The sequence below is a fragment of the Stigmatopora argus genome, chromosome 2 (assembly GCF_051989625.1).
Source record: "Stigmatopora argus isolate UIUO_Sarg chromosome 2, RoL_Sarg_1.0, whole genome shotgun sequence".
In the NCBI taxonomy this organism is placed as follows: Eukaryota; Metazoa; Chordata; class Actinopteri; order Syngnathiformes; family Syngnathidae; genus Stigmatopora; species Stigmatopora argus.
In genome coordinates this window covers 440,001-452,579 of record NC_135388.1, presented here as the reverse complement: position 1 = coordinate 452,579, position 12,579 = coordinate 440,001, and the positions used below count along the sequence as shown (strand labels likewise).

Below are 12,579 nucleotides of genomic sequence, written 5' to 3'. Positions count from 1 at the left end.
TTATTGATGAGACGCCAGCGCCTCGCTTTCATTTGGGGAATGTCCTCTGGCCACTCACGCCTGTCACGTCGCCTTGGCGTCGTCGTCGTGTTCGCCGTGGCCTTCGACGTCGCCGCCACTTTGCGTCACGTCCTTTTAACTCTTGTCAGGTAGTTGAGGGGACCAAATTTGGCCAAAATTGGGACCTTCCCAGTATTTTTGAAGAAAACACCACTGTGTTTTCAAGCCGTTCTTGTTTATTCATTAGTCCTTTCCGTCTACAACAGGGCCGTGGGGGTGCTGGAGCCTAGCCCAGCCAACTGTGCGCGTGACACCCTGAATGGCTGAAGCAGCCAATTACTCATAACTGTGTTCAACCCGCTAGCCTAGCATGCATGCATGCTTATAGATACTGACATTTTGTATTCCGATAGAATTCATTCATTTTTTTGAACCGTTTATCCTCGTGAGGGCTGTGAGGGGTGCTGGAGCCTATCCCAGCTGACTTCAGGCACCCTGAATCGGTGGCCAGCCAATCGCAGGGCACCAGGAGACAAAGGACAGCCAATCCTAGCTAAGAGCTAGAGCACAGGTGTCAAAGTGGCGGCCCGGGGGCCAAATCTGGCCCGCCGCATCATTTTGTGTGGCCCGTGAAAGTAAATCATGAGTGCCGACTTTCTGTTTTAGATCAAAATCAAATGAAGAGTGTAGATGTATATTACATTTCCTGATTTTCCCCCTTTTAAATCAATAATTGTCACTTTTTAATCCATCTTTTTCTGTTTTTAGTTCAAAAATCATTTTGTAAAACCTAAACACATATATATATATATATATATATATATGTGTGTGTATATATATATATATATATATATATATATATATATAAAAAGCTCAAATAAACATTGTTTTAGATATATAAAAACGGAATATTCAGGGCTTTTAATCCAGTTCTTTTAATTCATTTACAAAAAAATATCTAAATATTATATCTAAAATCCGGCCCACATAAAATTGAGTTGACGTTAAAGAAGAAATCGGAGTACCCGGAGTAAACCCACGCAATCCAGGGTACAACATGCAAACTCCACACAGTAAAGTCCAAACCTGGGATCGAACCATCGATCTCCAAACTGCGATGCCGACGCGTTAACCACTAATCCCCCGGTCCGCCTGCATTTAGAATTTAGCCATAAATAAGAAATGAAAATCCAACGCATTGTTTGGAGAATTTAACCTCAAACAACATATGCCCTCAATGGCGTGATCACCCCAGCAAAAAAACCAACAACAACAAAAAAATCCCACCTTCCCTTTCCACGCTGTCGTAAATAAACAGAGCGGAAAGCCCCTCCTCACCCGACATAATTGTACATGTGAGGGTCTGTTTGCAAAGTCATGTCCGCCGCGTCCGCTTGAAAAGGATTAGCTCGCCGTTTTCCTAGCGGGAATACTTTGTTTAGCGCAAATCCCGGCGAGCCCTTGGGATCCGTCTTGTAACGTTACTGATAGCTGGGGGGGGCGGGGTCAGTAAGTGGGGGTGCGCGGGGGGTGTATATGAATGCGACTCCTCCATTGGCAACCCCCGGCCGGCGTATTTTCAAGTGGTTTTTCACTGGGCTTCCTCTCATCTCCCGCCAAAGCGCGGCGGATTTTGCGGGCTTTTGAAATAACCCGTGGCGCCGAAAACGGCGAGGTGACAAAGTGGCAAAAGACGGAACAAAAGGGGTGACAAACGCAAAAATAAAAAAAGAACAGCGCCGACCGAATTCACAGATCGCTAACAATAGGTAGCGGTAAATCGCGACAAAACGACGTGACAGCGACGGAAAGACGCAAAGAATGAGAGATGAAACAATGAGGGAAAAAAACGTTGCGATCGAACGATGGCGACGGGAAAATAAAAATAATGTGTTAACGGGAGGTGCTAGGGAAAAATGTTACCCACTGCAAAAATGTCATTTGACACGTATGAAAGCAATTTGGCGCTCAAAATGGGCTGTTTTCAAACAATGAATGGAGGAACGATCACTGTTTACGGCAATTCTGGTTGTGATGTCACAACCAGAATGATCCAATTTCGCTTTTTAGTGCTCTTTCCAGAATAACACTGTCACATGGTAACAAGAAAAAAAGGACCGTATTTTCCAATATTGGGGTTGTGAGGTCAAAGAGGTCACAAATATCTTAACCAAAAATGGGTTTTTATCACACTTGCATGATATGATTTTCATTTTAGAGTCATCGAGTCAAAAGTAAAAAAAGACAGGAAAGAAATTTTGCCATAATTTGATAACGGATGAGTTCATTTTTCGGGTCAGTGATGTAAAGACAAGAGAGAGCGTTAATGTTTTTTTGGTTCGGAGGGGGGAGGGGGCACACTACCAAATATGGCAATGCTTTGATTTTGGCTGCTTAGGCTTAGTATCCTCCCTCAGAGGGTTCCGCCGGTCACCGTATCGTAATTGTCAAACTAATTGGAACGGAAGGATCTGGATAAAACGATAGCGACCAAAAAGTGAGGGATGAAACAGTCCAGTCCATGTAAAAATTGCCACAAAATACCGGAACAAAATACTGTCATACCTCTACTTACGAATGCTTCGATATACGAATTATTCAGGTTACAACGGGACCCATTTTTTCCCAACATACAAAATCCAGGTTAAAAAAAATCCATTGGTACCTCTACTTACGAATGCTTTGACATAAGAAATATTCGTGTTATGATGGGAACTTTTTATTTCCCAGGATACGCAAAAAATCCAAGTTACGAAAACACTGTGTTACCTCTACTTACGAATGCCTCTACATACGGAATCAAAACGTCCTCGAAATATCAATTCAATCCGAAATACGTTAGGAAACCACCTGAAGACCGGCAAACGTGACAAAAGTGTGCAAACGTGACAAAAGTGTGCAAACGTGAGCCAAAACGAAAAGTTTAGCGTCCCGAATGAAACCCCACAACGGAAAAAAATAGCGCTGAAGCAAACGTATACGGTGGCCGTTTTTGGTGGTCACGGCCGCCATCTTGACGGCACCTCGATACGCAAACAAACGTCGCCTTCCTCCGCCCGTCGCAGCACTTTTTTTTATTTTCTGTTTTAGCGCCCTCTTTATTTCACGTGGAAGGCGTCATCACTTTTCTTGTCAGCGCTATTGAATAGTTAATGGCGGCGCCGCCGCCGCCGCCGCCGCACCCGTGACTTTTAGTCGTATTTTTCCATCCGTGCCCTGCCTTTAACGCCACGTGGCGTCGCCCCCTCGGGACGGGGGAACGACACTACGGGGCGTCTTTGCCGTTTTATCGCCGAGGCGGCGCTTGGCTTCGACGCGGCGCTTTTTTAAATGTCTTTGATTGCGCCAAAGCGGCTCCGTTAGCAATTTGTTTTGAAGGAACGTCGCCGACAAAAGAGCGTTTGTTAACAATCAACAAAGTCGACGGGAGCTTCCACGGGCGCTTTTTTAAAAAAAATTCCTCAATAGCGCTTGCGTTCATTGATCGGATCGTGCGCTCGGGTTGCGTTAGGCCAGGGACTGGACCCGGCGCTATTTTTTACCTCGAAATGGGTCAATAAAAATATAATAAAAAGCTTATTTTTGAAAATGGCATAAACCAGGAAAAAACACTAAATCTGTATTTGTAAGAAAAAAAATGGCGGTCAAAGCAGAAAAATGAATGGTGAAATTTTAAAATAATCTAATTTGGGGGAAAAAGGAAAAATACCCCCTCAAAAAACACAAAATTTGTTAAAAATAAAAAAATTGCCAATATAAGCAGAAAAATATAAATGTGTAAACCTTGCGAAGCTTAATGAGAAAATGGGTAACAAAAAATAAAGAAAGGTGAATTTTCAAAAATCAAATGTGTAAAATACCCCCCAAAAAACCCACCAAATCTGTATTTATTAAAAAAAAATCCAATCAAAGCAGAAAAATAAAAATGTGTAAATCTTGCGATGCTTAATGAGAAAATTAGTTTATAAAAATTGAAGAAAGGTGAAATTTCAAAAATCAAATGTGTAAAACAGGAAAAATACCCCCAAACAGCTTTTTTTCAATGGCATAAATGAGGGAAAACCACCAAATGTAATTTGTAATTTTGTAAAAAGTCATGCAACCCTCCTAAACCAGATTGATTCTTGTTTATTTTGCTAATAAATGCCATTGCTAAGATGTTGAACTTTAGACAAAAGTATAGATAGCTGTCACGGCCCAAGTAAAAATCCATTATACATTTTGGTCCTGATCCATATAAATATGCAAATGTACTTCTCTTCATTTCCAGTGAATAATGCATGAGTCATAATCACGAGGCACACACACTCATTTTCAAGGTGTGTGTGTGTGTGTGTGTGTGTGTGTTTGTGTGCGTATGCGTGTTTATGTGAAACTAAAACCAAGTCAAAACACTGAAAAAAAAGCAGCCGTAAATTCCACATTGAAATTGTTTTTGTTTCCCGTCATTGACGGCAACGGACGTCCAGCTGCCGCCCTTCCCACTTCAAATGGATTGGACGTCTACGGGTTAGTTTGGACTCCTTTGGTTTAACGTTCAGCACGTGAGTGTTTAGTGCATCAGTCTCGCAGTTCCAGGGTTCTGGGTTCGATCCCGGGTTGGTCCTCCTGTGTGAGTTTGCATCTTCTTCGCGGGCTTGCGTGGGTTTTCTCCAAGTACTTCAATTTATTTCCCAAAAAACATGCTTGATAGGCTAGGCTAACTGGTGGAACACTCTAAATTGCCTAACAGTTGCTATGATTGCTTGCCCTTTGTCTCCTTGTGCGCTGTGATTGGCCGGCCACCGATTCAGCATATCTCCCGCCTTTTGCCCCAAGTCAGCTGGGATAGGCTCCAGCACCCCCGTGATGATTGTGAGGATCCGTGGTTCAGAAATTGAATGAATGAAGAAAAATTCCAATAGTGCGGCCCGGTGGTTGAGTGTTTAGCATGTTGACCTCACAGTTCTGGTGTCGAGGGTTCGATTCCCGGTCTCTCCTCAATATGTGGAGTTTGCGTGCCTGTGTGGGTTTTTTCCGGGTACTCTGCTTTCCTCCCTCATCCCAAAACATGCAGGCTAGGCTAGCTAGTTGAACAGTCTAAATCACATGTGTCAAAGTGGCGGCCCGGGGGCCAAATCTGGCCCGCCGTATCAATTTGTGTGGCCCAAAAGTCAATGATGAGTGCCGACTTTCTGTTTCATGATCAAATTAAAATGAAGAGTATAGATGTATATTCCATTTCCTCATTTTCCCCCTTTTAAATCAATCATTGTCATTTTTTAATCCATTTTCTGTGTTTTTAGTTCAAAAATCATTTTGTAAAATCTAAAAATATATTTAAAAAAGCTAAAATAAACCTTGTTTTAGATCTATAAAAAAACTGAATATTCAGGGCTTTTAATCCATTTATAAAATAAAAAAATCTAAATATTATATCTAAAATGGTCCGGCCCACGTGAAATCAAGTTGACGTTAACGCGGCCCGCGAACCAACCCGAGTCTGACACCCCTGCTATTGGCTAGCCACCGATTCAGGGCGTCCCGACAGCTGCGATAGGCTCCAGCACCCTTGTGAGGTGAAGCGGTTCAGAAAATGAATGAATGTCAATTTGGAGTTTCAGCACTCAAGAATGAGTTGACACACTCACGTCTGTGTCTTCTTTTTAGTCGTATTCTGCCGTAAATTTACACGCGCTGAAATGGACGGACGCCGGCCGGACGCCGGACGGGCGTGCCAAGAGTCCAGAAGATGCGGCTCGTCCGTCTGGATCGGCGCGCTCCAAGAGCTTAGCGGGGAGTCCGCAAACTGCTCACAGTTGACATTTGTACTTGTGGGATGGAAAAAGAAAAAAAACAACGTTGACGGACGGACCGCCGCAGGAAGTAGATAAAAAAAAAAACCCAAAAAGGCAGCTTCATTCCGTTTGGCTTGTGTTTTCCGTCGGGGACGCACGCTAAAGGCGGAGCGGACGCCGACGTATTTAACGATCCCGGGACGTTGTTAAATCACACGCCTTGATTGCTTTCATGTTCCGGCGCGCTGACTTTTATTCTATTTTTTTTTTCACTTCGGCGAAAGCGCTCGTCCAAAGATGAGGAAAAACGCGGCGCCGATATTAAACGCCGCGTCGGGGAGAATCTCATCAAGGCTTTACATTCTTCACTCGCTTACCTCGGTTTGGGTGACAGCTTGTCAAAAGTATCCGTCGTACTCACCTGTCCGATCCGGATAGCGCCGAGTCTACGATATTCGATGAACAAGTATCGGGTTTTGCGTGACCATATTTGGACATTTTCCTTCTTCACTCATTGGTCTTTCATTCCAGTCCAAATTAATTAGACCAGGGGTGTCAGACTGGATTAAAAGAACTGGATTAAAATCCCTGAATATTCCGTTTTTTATAGATCGAAAACAATGTTTATTTTAGATTTTTTAAAATATATTTTTAGATTTTACAACATGATTTTTGAACTAAAAACACAGAAAAAAATGATTAAAAAATTACAATTATGGATTAAAAGAACTGGATTCAAAGCCCTGAATATTCCGTTTTTTATATATCTAAAACACGGTTTATTTTAGCTTTTTTAAATATATTTTTAGATTTTACAAAATTATTTTTGAACTAAAAACACAGAAAAAATGATTAAAAAATTACAATTATGGATTAAAAGAACTGGATTAAAATCCCTGACTATTCCGTTTTTATAGATCGAAAACAAGGTTTATTTTAGCTTTTTTAAATATATTTTTAGATTTTACAAAATTATTTTTGAACTAAAAACACAGAAAAAAATGATTAAAAAATTACAATTATGGATTAAAAGAACTGGATTAAAATCCCTGAATATTCCGTTTTTTTATATAGATCTAAAACAATGTTTATTTTAGCTTTTTTAAATATATTTTTAGATTTTACAAACTGATTTTTGAACTAAAAACAGAAAAAATTGATTAAAAAATTACATTTACAGATTAAAAGAACTGGATTTAGCCGTCGTTACTCGCCGTTAGCCGTCATTCACAGGTGACGAACGCTTGACAAACAAACAAAGGAATATCCGTTCGCTACCGACCCTCCCGCTCCGAACGGCTCGGACGTCCGCCGCCGTCACGTTCGAATCGCCCAAATTTGTCGGCGGTTCCGCCAAGTCATTGCCATGCTAGTCGTTAGCGGCGGTTCACCTTGACGCGGGCGTTCCGCGTCAAGTCGCCGTTATCCTAGCTCGAGTGCAAGCGTCAAAACAAAAAGCTGCAAAAAAGGAGGAGAAACGTCAATCCAAAGTTGCGTTAAAAGCGTTCCCCTCCCGCTCAACCGCCCGGCGCTCTCGCACAAAGCTCATTTATTTTACGAGGCGAGCATGTTTTCTTTGAATATTTATCACGCGCCGCCGTTTGATGATGCGCGTCGACGCCACGCCTGAAAGACGTTGGACAGGATAAAAATATCTGGAGTGCGCAAATTACCTGGGGAGCCGCGACGAGCCAAATATTCTCCTTTTTCACGCCGCGTTATTTAAACAGTTCACGTCCAGATGTGGGACACGCTCGGGCGGGAAAAGCTAGCGAGTTAGCGAACGGGCTCCCCTCCTTTTTTTTTCCGAGCGAGAACGAGAGAATCGAGCAAAACAAACCAAAAAAAAAGTTTGCACGCGCTTCTCGCCTTCATGTCGTGGTGGTGGTGGCGTTTAAAGCCCGCCTCGTCTTTATTTGGCAAAGATCTTTCTTCTGTATTTGACACGTTTTGACGCTACACGTGTGTTTTGTTTTCCTGAAAGATAGGCCGCCCCCGTCAAAAGACAAACACTTCCAATCTGGAGCAAACACGACGACACGTCGGTAAACATACGCCGCCAAAGCCTTTTCCGTATACGCGCCGACGATAGGGAAAATTGTTTTTTTTTTATGTTGAGTGACAGAGAACGCATTCATTGGGTGGCAGCCTTCCCGCTTCAAATGGATTGGACGGCGGCTCATTTTTGTTAAATTTGTGGTAGAAGGATAAGACGTGATTGGGCGTCTATTAGCGAGTTCGTTTGAGAGTTGATTGGTATTTTTGTTTTGCCAAAAAATGGAATATCAACGGGACATTGCCCGAAAATACAAATAATCGGAAAAGGTCTAAAACAAGGGTGTCAAACTCGGGTTTGGGGGGACGCTGGCCGCATTAACGTCAACTTGGTTTCGTGTGGGCCAGACCATTTTAGATATAATATTTTGATTTTTTTGATTTTTATAAATGGATTAAAAGAACTGGATCAAAAGTCCTGAATATTCCGTTTTTTATAGATCTAAAACAATGTTTATTTGAGCTTTTTTTAAATATATTTTTAGATTTTAGTCCTGAATATTCCGTTTTTTTTAGACCAGTTTAGATATAATATTTAGATATTTTTTTTTATAAATGGATTAAAAGAACTGGATCAAAAGTCCTGAATATTCCGGTTTTTTAGACCATTTTAGATATAATATTCTCAACCAGCTAGCCTAGCCTAGCATGCATGTTTTTGGGTTTCGGGAGGAATACGCAACCTCCACACTGGACCGACCCACCTGGGCTCAAACCCAAGACCTTAGAACTGCGAGCCCAACACGCTAACCACTAACCAAATACAGTCTCTTTATTAAAAAAAATTAAAACAATTAAAAAACCCGATTTCAAGTAAATCTGCACCATTCCGGTTTTTATTTGTGTTTTGCCACCATTTAGGTCCGTAAAGATTTGTCCTCGGTCCAATCATTTCAATAACGAAAAGCATATGTGAATTTTTCCACGATAAGAAATGCATTAAAGCGTTCAAACAAAAGTGAATAAATGTTCGCCGCAATCAAATCAAAAGGGCCTTCCTTTAAATATTTGTACGCCCTCTTTATTTTTCCTCCCGTGAGAAATGTTTCAAAGACCAAGAAAGAAAAAAAAGAAAAAAATACACGCCAACCACATCGCTCTTGAACGTTGTTTATTATGCTAAAGAGTGGTCGGGTTAGCGCGTTAGCGTGTTAGCGAGCGCCTCCCTCCCAGACATTCCTCCGCTAATTCTCTCGCTTATGTTTTTATCATCCCCGATTGTTTTTCCTGGAGGGCGAATCAAATAAAGTGCGCTTCTTTAATTCCTCTCTTAGGTGGAATGTGTGTGTGTGCGTTTGTGTGTGCGTTTGTGTGTGTTTCTGTGTGTGTGTGTTGCTTCCACTTGGGGCACTTTGTGTTGATTGCTAGCTGTGAGCGCCAGAAGCACGCGGCGCGGCAAATAATTGTTCTTTTCATGCTAAGAAAGGCCATATCAATTAAGGCTGAATAGTCTCCTTAGTTATTAGAGTACAGCTCAGCGGTTTGCCGTCCGTCGGATCCGGTGGCGGTCCGTGCATTTTCTCCTAGGGCCTTCAACGGCTAAAATCCACTTCATAGCGGCATTTAATGATTACCGTATTTTCACGACTATAAGGCGCACTTAAGTCTTAAATGTTCTCCAAAATAGACAGTGCGCCTTATAATCCTGTGTGCTTTATATATGGAAAAAAAATTAAAATGTGTCATTCATTGAGGGTGCGCCTTATCATGTAGTGCGCCTTATAGTCGTGAAAATACGGTAAATACAAATACTGGAGCTTTTCAGACATTACAACTGGGCCAGGAGGGTGATTTTTTTCCCGGGAAAAGACAGCGATGGACGTCAATAGCAAAACGGCAAAAATTGCACTAAAATGGGGTAAAATCCACTTCCTAGCCGCATTTAGTGATTAAATACAAAAATTGGATCTTAAATACAAACACTGGAGCTTTTCAGATATCAGAACTTGGCCCACAATTGAAATATTATTTCGGAATATAGCCATATTGTACTCAGCAAAAATCCTTTTTAACTGTATACAATATCCATCCTCCTTTCTTCCTTCCTTCTTTTCTATCGCCATCGAAGCTAATGCTGAAAGTCCAGCCTGTCCTGTTGTATTTCTGACATAGTCCGTCTTGAAAACGGCTTTAAATCAACACGACAATATATTTGCTTGTGCAGCTCACTCCAGATACAGTTTGGTAGCTCTGGCTAATCACTAGCCAATCATAGTTGGTGAAAGCGATGACGTATCCCTACACCTGCGAGAAGGCATTGTGGTGTGGCCAACTCAAAATCTGATTGGTTAAAGCAACAGTCTTATCGGCGCTTGTTTTATGCAGCAGAGCCTGCAGAAGTGATTGTGAAGGCCTTGAGGCAAATTTCTGACCCTGGCAACAAATAATGGCTGAAATGTGATTGGTTAAATGCTTCAATATGTAAACACACATTTGGAAGCAGTGCAACCAGGGGGGAAAGGCAATGAAAGGACGCTAACAGACAATTTGGAATTATTTAATAAGTATTGATGGACAAAATATAATTAACATCAGTCTGTGATTCAGATATTTCTTAGGCTAGCAGAGAAGGCCTTGAAGGCCCTGACGGCACACCACTGCGTTACGGCGACGTGGAAAATCCGCCGATATCGCCGGGGAAGAAAAAAAAACACGCCGCGATTAAACGAGACCTCAAAGGCGAAGACGCGTTCGGCGTCGGCCTTCAAGAGGATAGTCGGCGAAGCCGGACGCTTAAAGGCGTTTGGCAGCGTTTTTTTTTTTTGCGGGAGCGCCGCCTGGGGACTGGCTGGGCTTTTATTGAAAAGAAATGGCGCCGTGTCTTTGAAATATCTACAAGTGGCTGCTCACCGCCTGGCTTTGGCTTCCAGGCGGCGCTCAAAGAGGCGTCAGACATCACACGCTCGGCGTGTAAGTCGCTCGGATGAGTCGACGGCGAGATCACACGGGCTATTGTGGAAGCAGTCGCGGGGGCCCACTCATCCGTTGACGCTTGTTCTCGCGGCGTGCGTGCCCATGTTGACGTTTTCGCATCCGCTTTTTTGCCGATACCCCTCCGATCGACGCCCTTATTTCTAAGGCGGGGAAAAGACGGTAAATTATAATGCGACCTGGAAAGCAGGGGGCGGAAACCTTTTAGCCAGAAACAATACGAATATGTAATGCTTTTCCTTGAGAGCCATCCGCAGAATTCAAAAGTCAGAATACAGTAATCCCTCGCTATTTCACGGCTTCACTACATTAAAGTATTTTTTCTGGGAAAAATTATTGACATTTTTTATTTTTTAAAGTTCATATAAGCCACTCTTGCTACTAGCACTTGAAGAAAAAAATATATATTTTTAATAGGGGTACTTTGCGGTTTTTCGATTATTGCGGCCATGTTTGGTCAACATTAACTGCGATATTTAAGGGATCACCGTATTGGCCCGATTATAAGACGAGGTTTTTTTGCAGTGTTATAATCTGGGCCGTTTTATATTCCCTTATACCCTTTTTATCACGCAACGTCGGGAACTGTGGGGGCCATGTAGCTTTTAAATATTTATTATTGATGCTTTTTAATAGGAAAAATGAGCCCTGTTTATATCGCCAACATTTTTTTATGGCGACAAACCTAATCCAAATGACTGGATTATCGTTTTGAATTCTTTGCAAATTAAATCGATCAAAGCCTCATTTTTGACTCCATTCCGTTTCCTTCCGGCAAAATGACAAAAAATATGTCCGTTCTTCGGAAGGCCGTCGCTAACGAATGGCGAGACGCAATTAAAAGAGACGTTTTTTTTTTTAAACAAGTCTTTTACTCCCGTACTTCCGCGACGTCGCGGCGCCCGGGGAACGCCGTTTTTTTCCCCAGGCGTACGGCGGCTTTTATGGAGGATAAGCGCCGGCGCCGCCTTTGAAATATCCACAAGTCGGTGTCAGAAATAGGCTACGACGGAACGGCTCACGCAAATAGACGCCGCCCTTCGCCGCCGCCGTGAAATTGGGCGAACAATACGACACAAGGCGGCAAATAATCCCGTTAAGACACGCTAAAGGCTGCCGTTGGCTTAGACGCACGCCGCTCGCCGTCAGCCAAGAAAAAAACCAAAAACCCAAAAAAGAAGGCAAACCCCGACCGAAGTCGGCTTAAGGCTAGCGAGTGCACGGCACCCTTTTGCACGCCACGTTTGCTTAATTGCGCTGGAAATGTACGCAGGAATGCAAATGATCCCAACGCCGCGAATTAAACGACTCATTCTTGTCAGATTTAGATTTGCCACGATAAGTGCCTAATGCCGTATTATAAAAAGCAACAGATTAGCCGCTTGTCGTGTCACCACGACAACCGCGTCAAAGGAGTCTTTCTTTAACTCGGCTGGGATGGCGTGACCCCGTTTCCCCGTCGTCGTCGACGCCGATAGACGTCCGATTTGTTTACGAGGGAGGGCCGGTCGTCGTCGGCAATGCGGTTATGAGCTCGAGGGTTCGATCCCAGGTCCGTACCTTCCCGTGTGGCGTTTGCGTGTTCTCCCCGGGCTCACGTGGGTTTACTCCGGGTACTCCAACTTCAATGTTCCCTCTAAGCTGCGCGCGTGCGCAATTGCGCACTAGTCTTGTCTTTTCTGCGCACAGCAAATCATATGGAGCGCACAAAATAAAATCCCAATTATTATTTTTTAATTTTTTATTATTATTATTTTTATTTTTTTAGCTTTGAGGCCGACCCACAAACCTTCCTTTCCTCCTACATCCCAAGAAC

At 42.9% G+C, this 12,579-nt stretch overlaps 1 protein-coding gene across 1 annotated transcript in view; it reads left to right on the top strand.

Annotated features, from left to right (window-relative positions):
* Positions 1 to 12,579, top strand: part of znf536 (zinc finger protein 536) — a 278,695-nt gene that overhangs the window by 78,920 nt on the left and 187,196 nt on the right. The window lies entirely within an intron of this gene.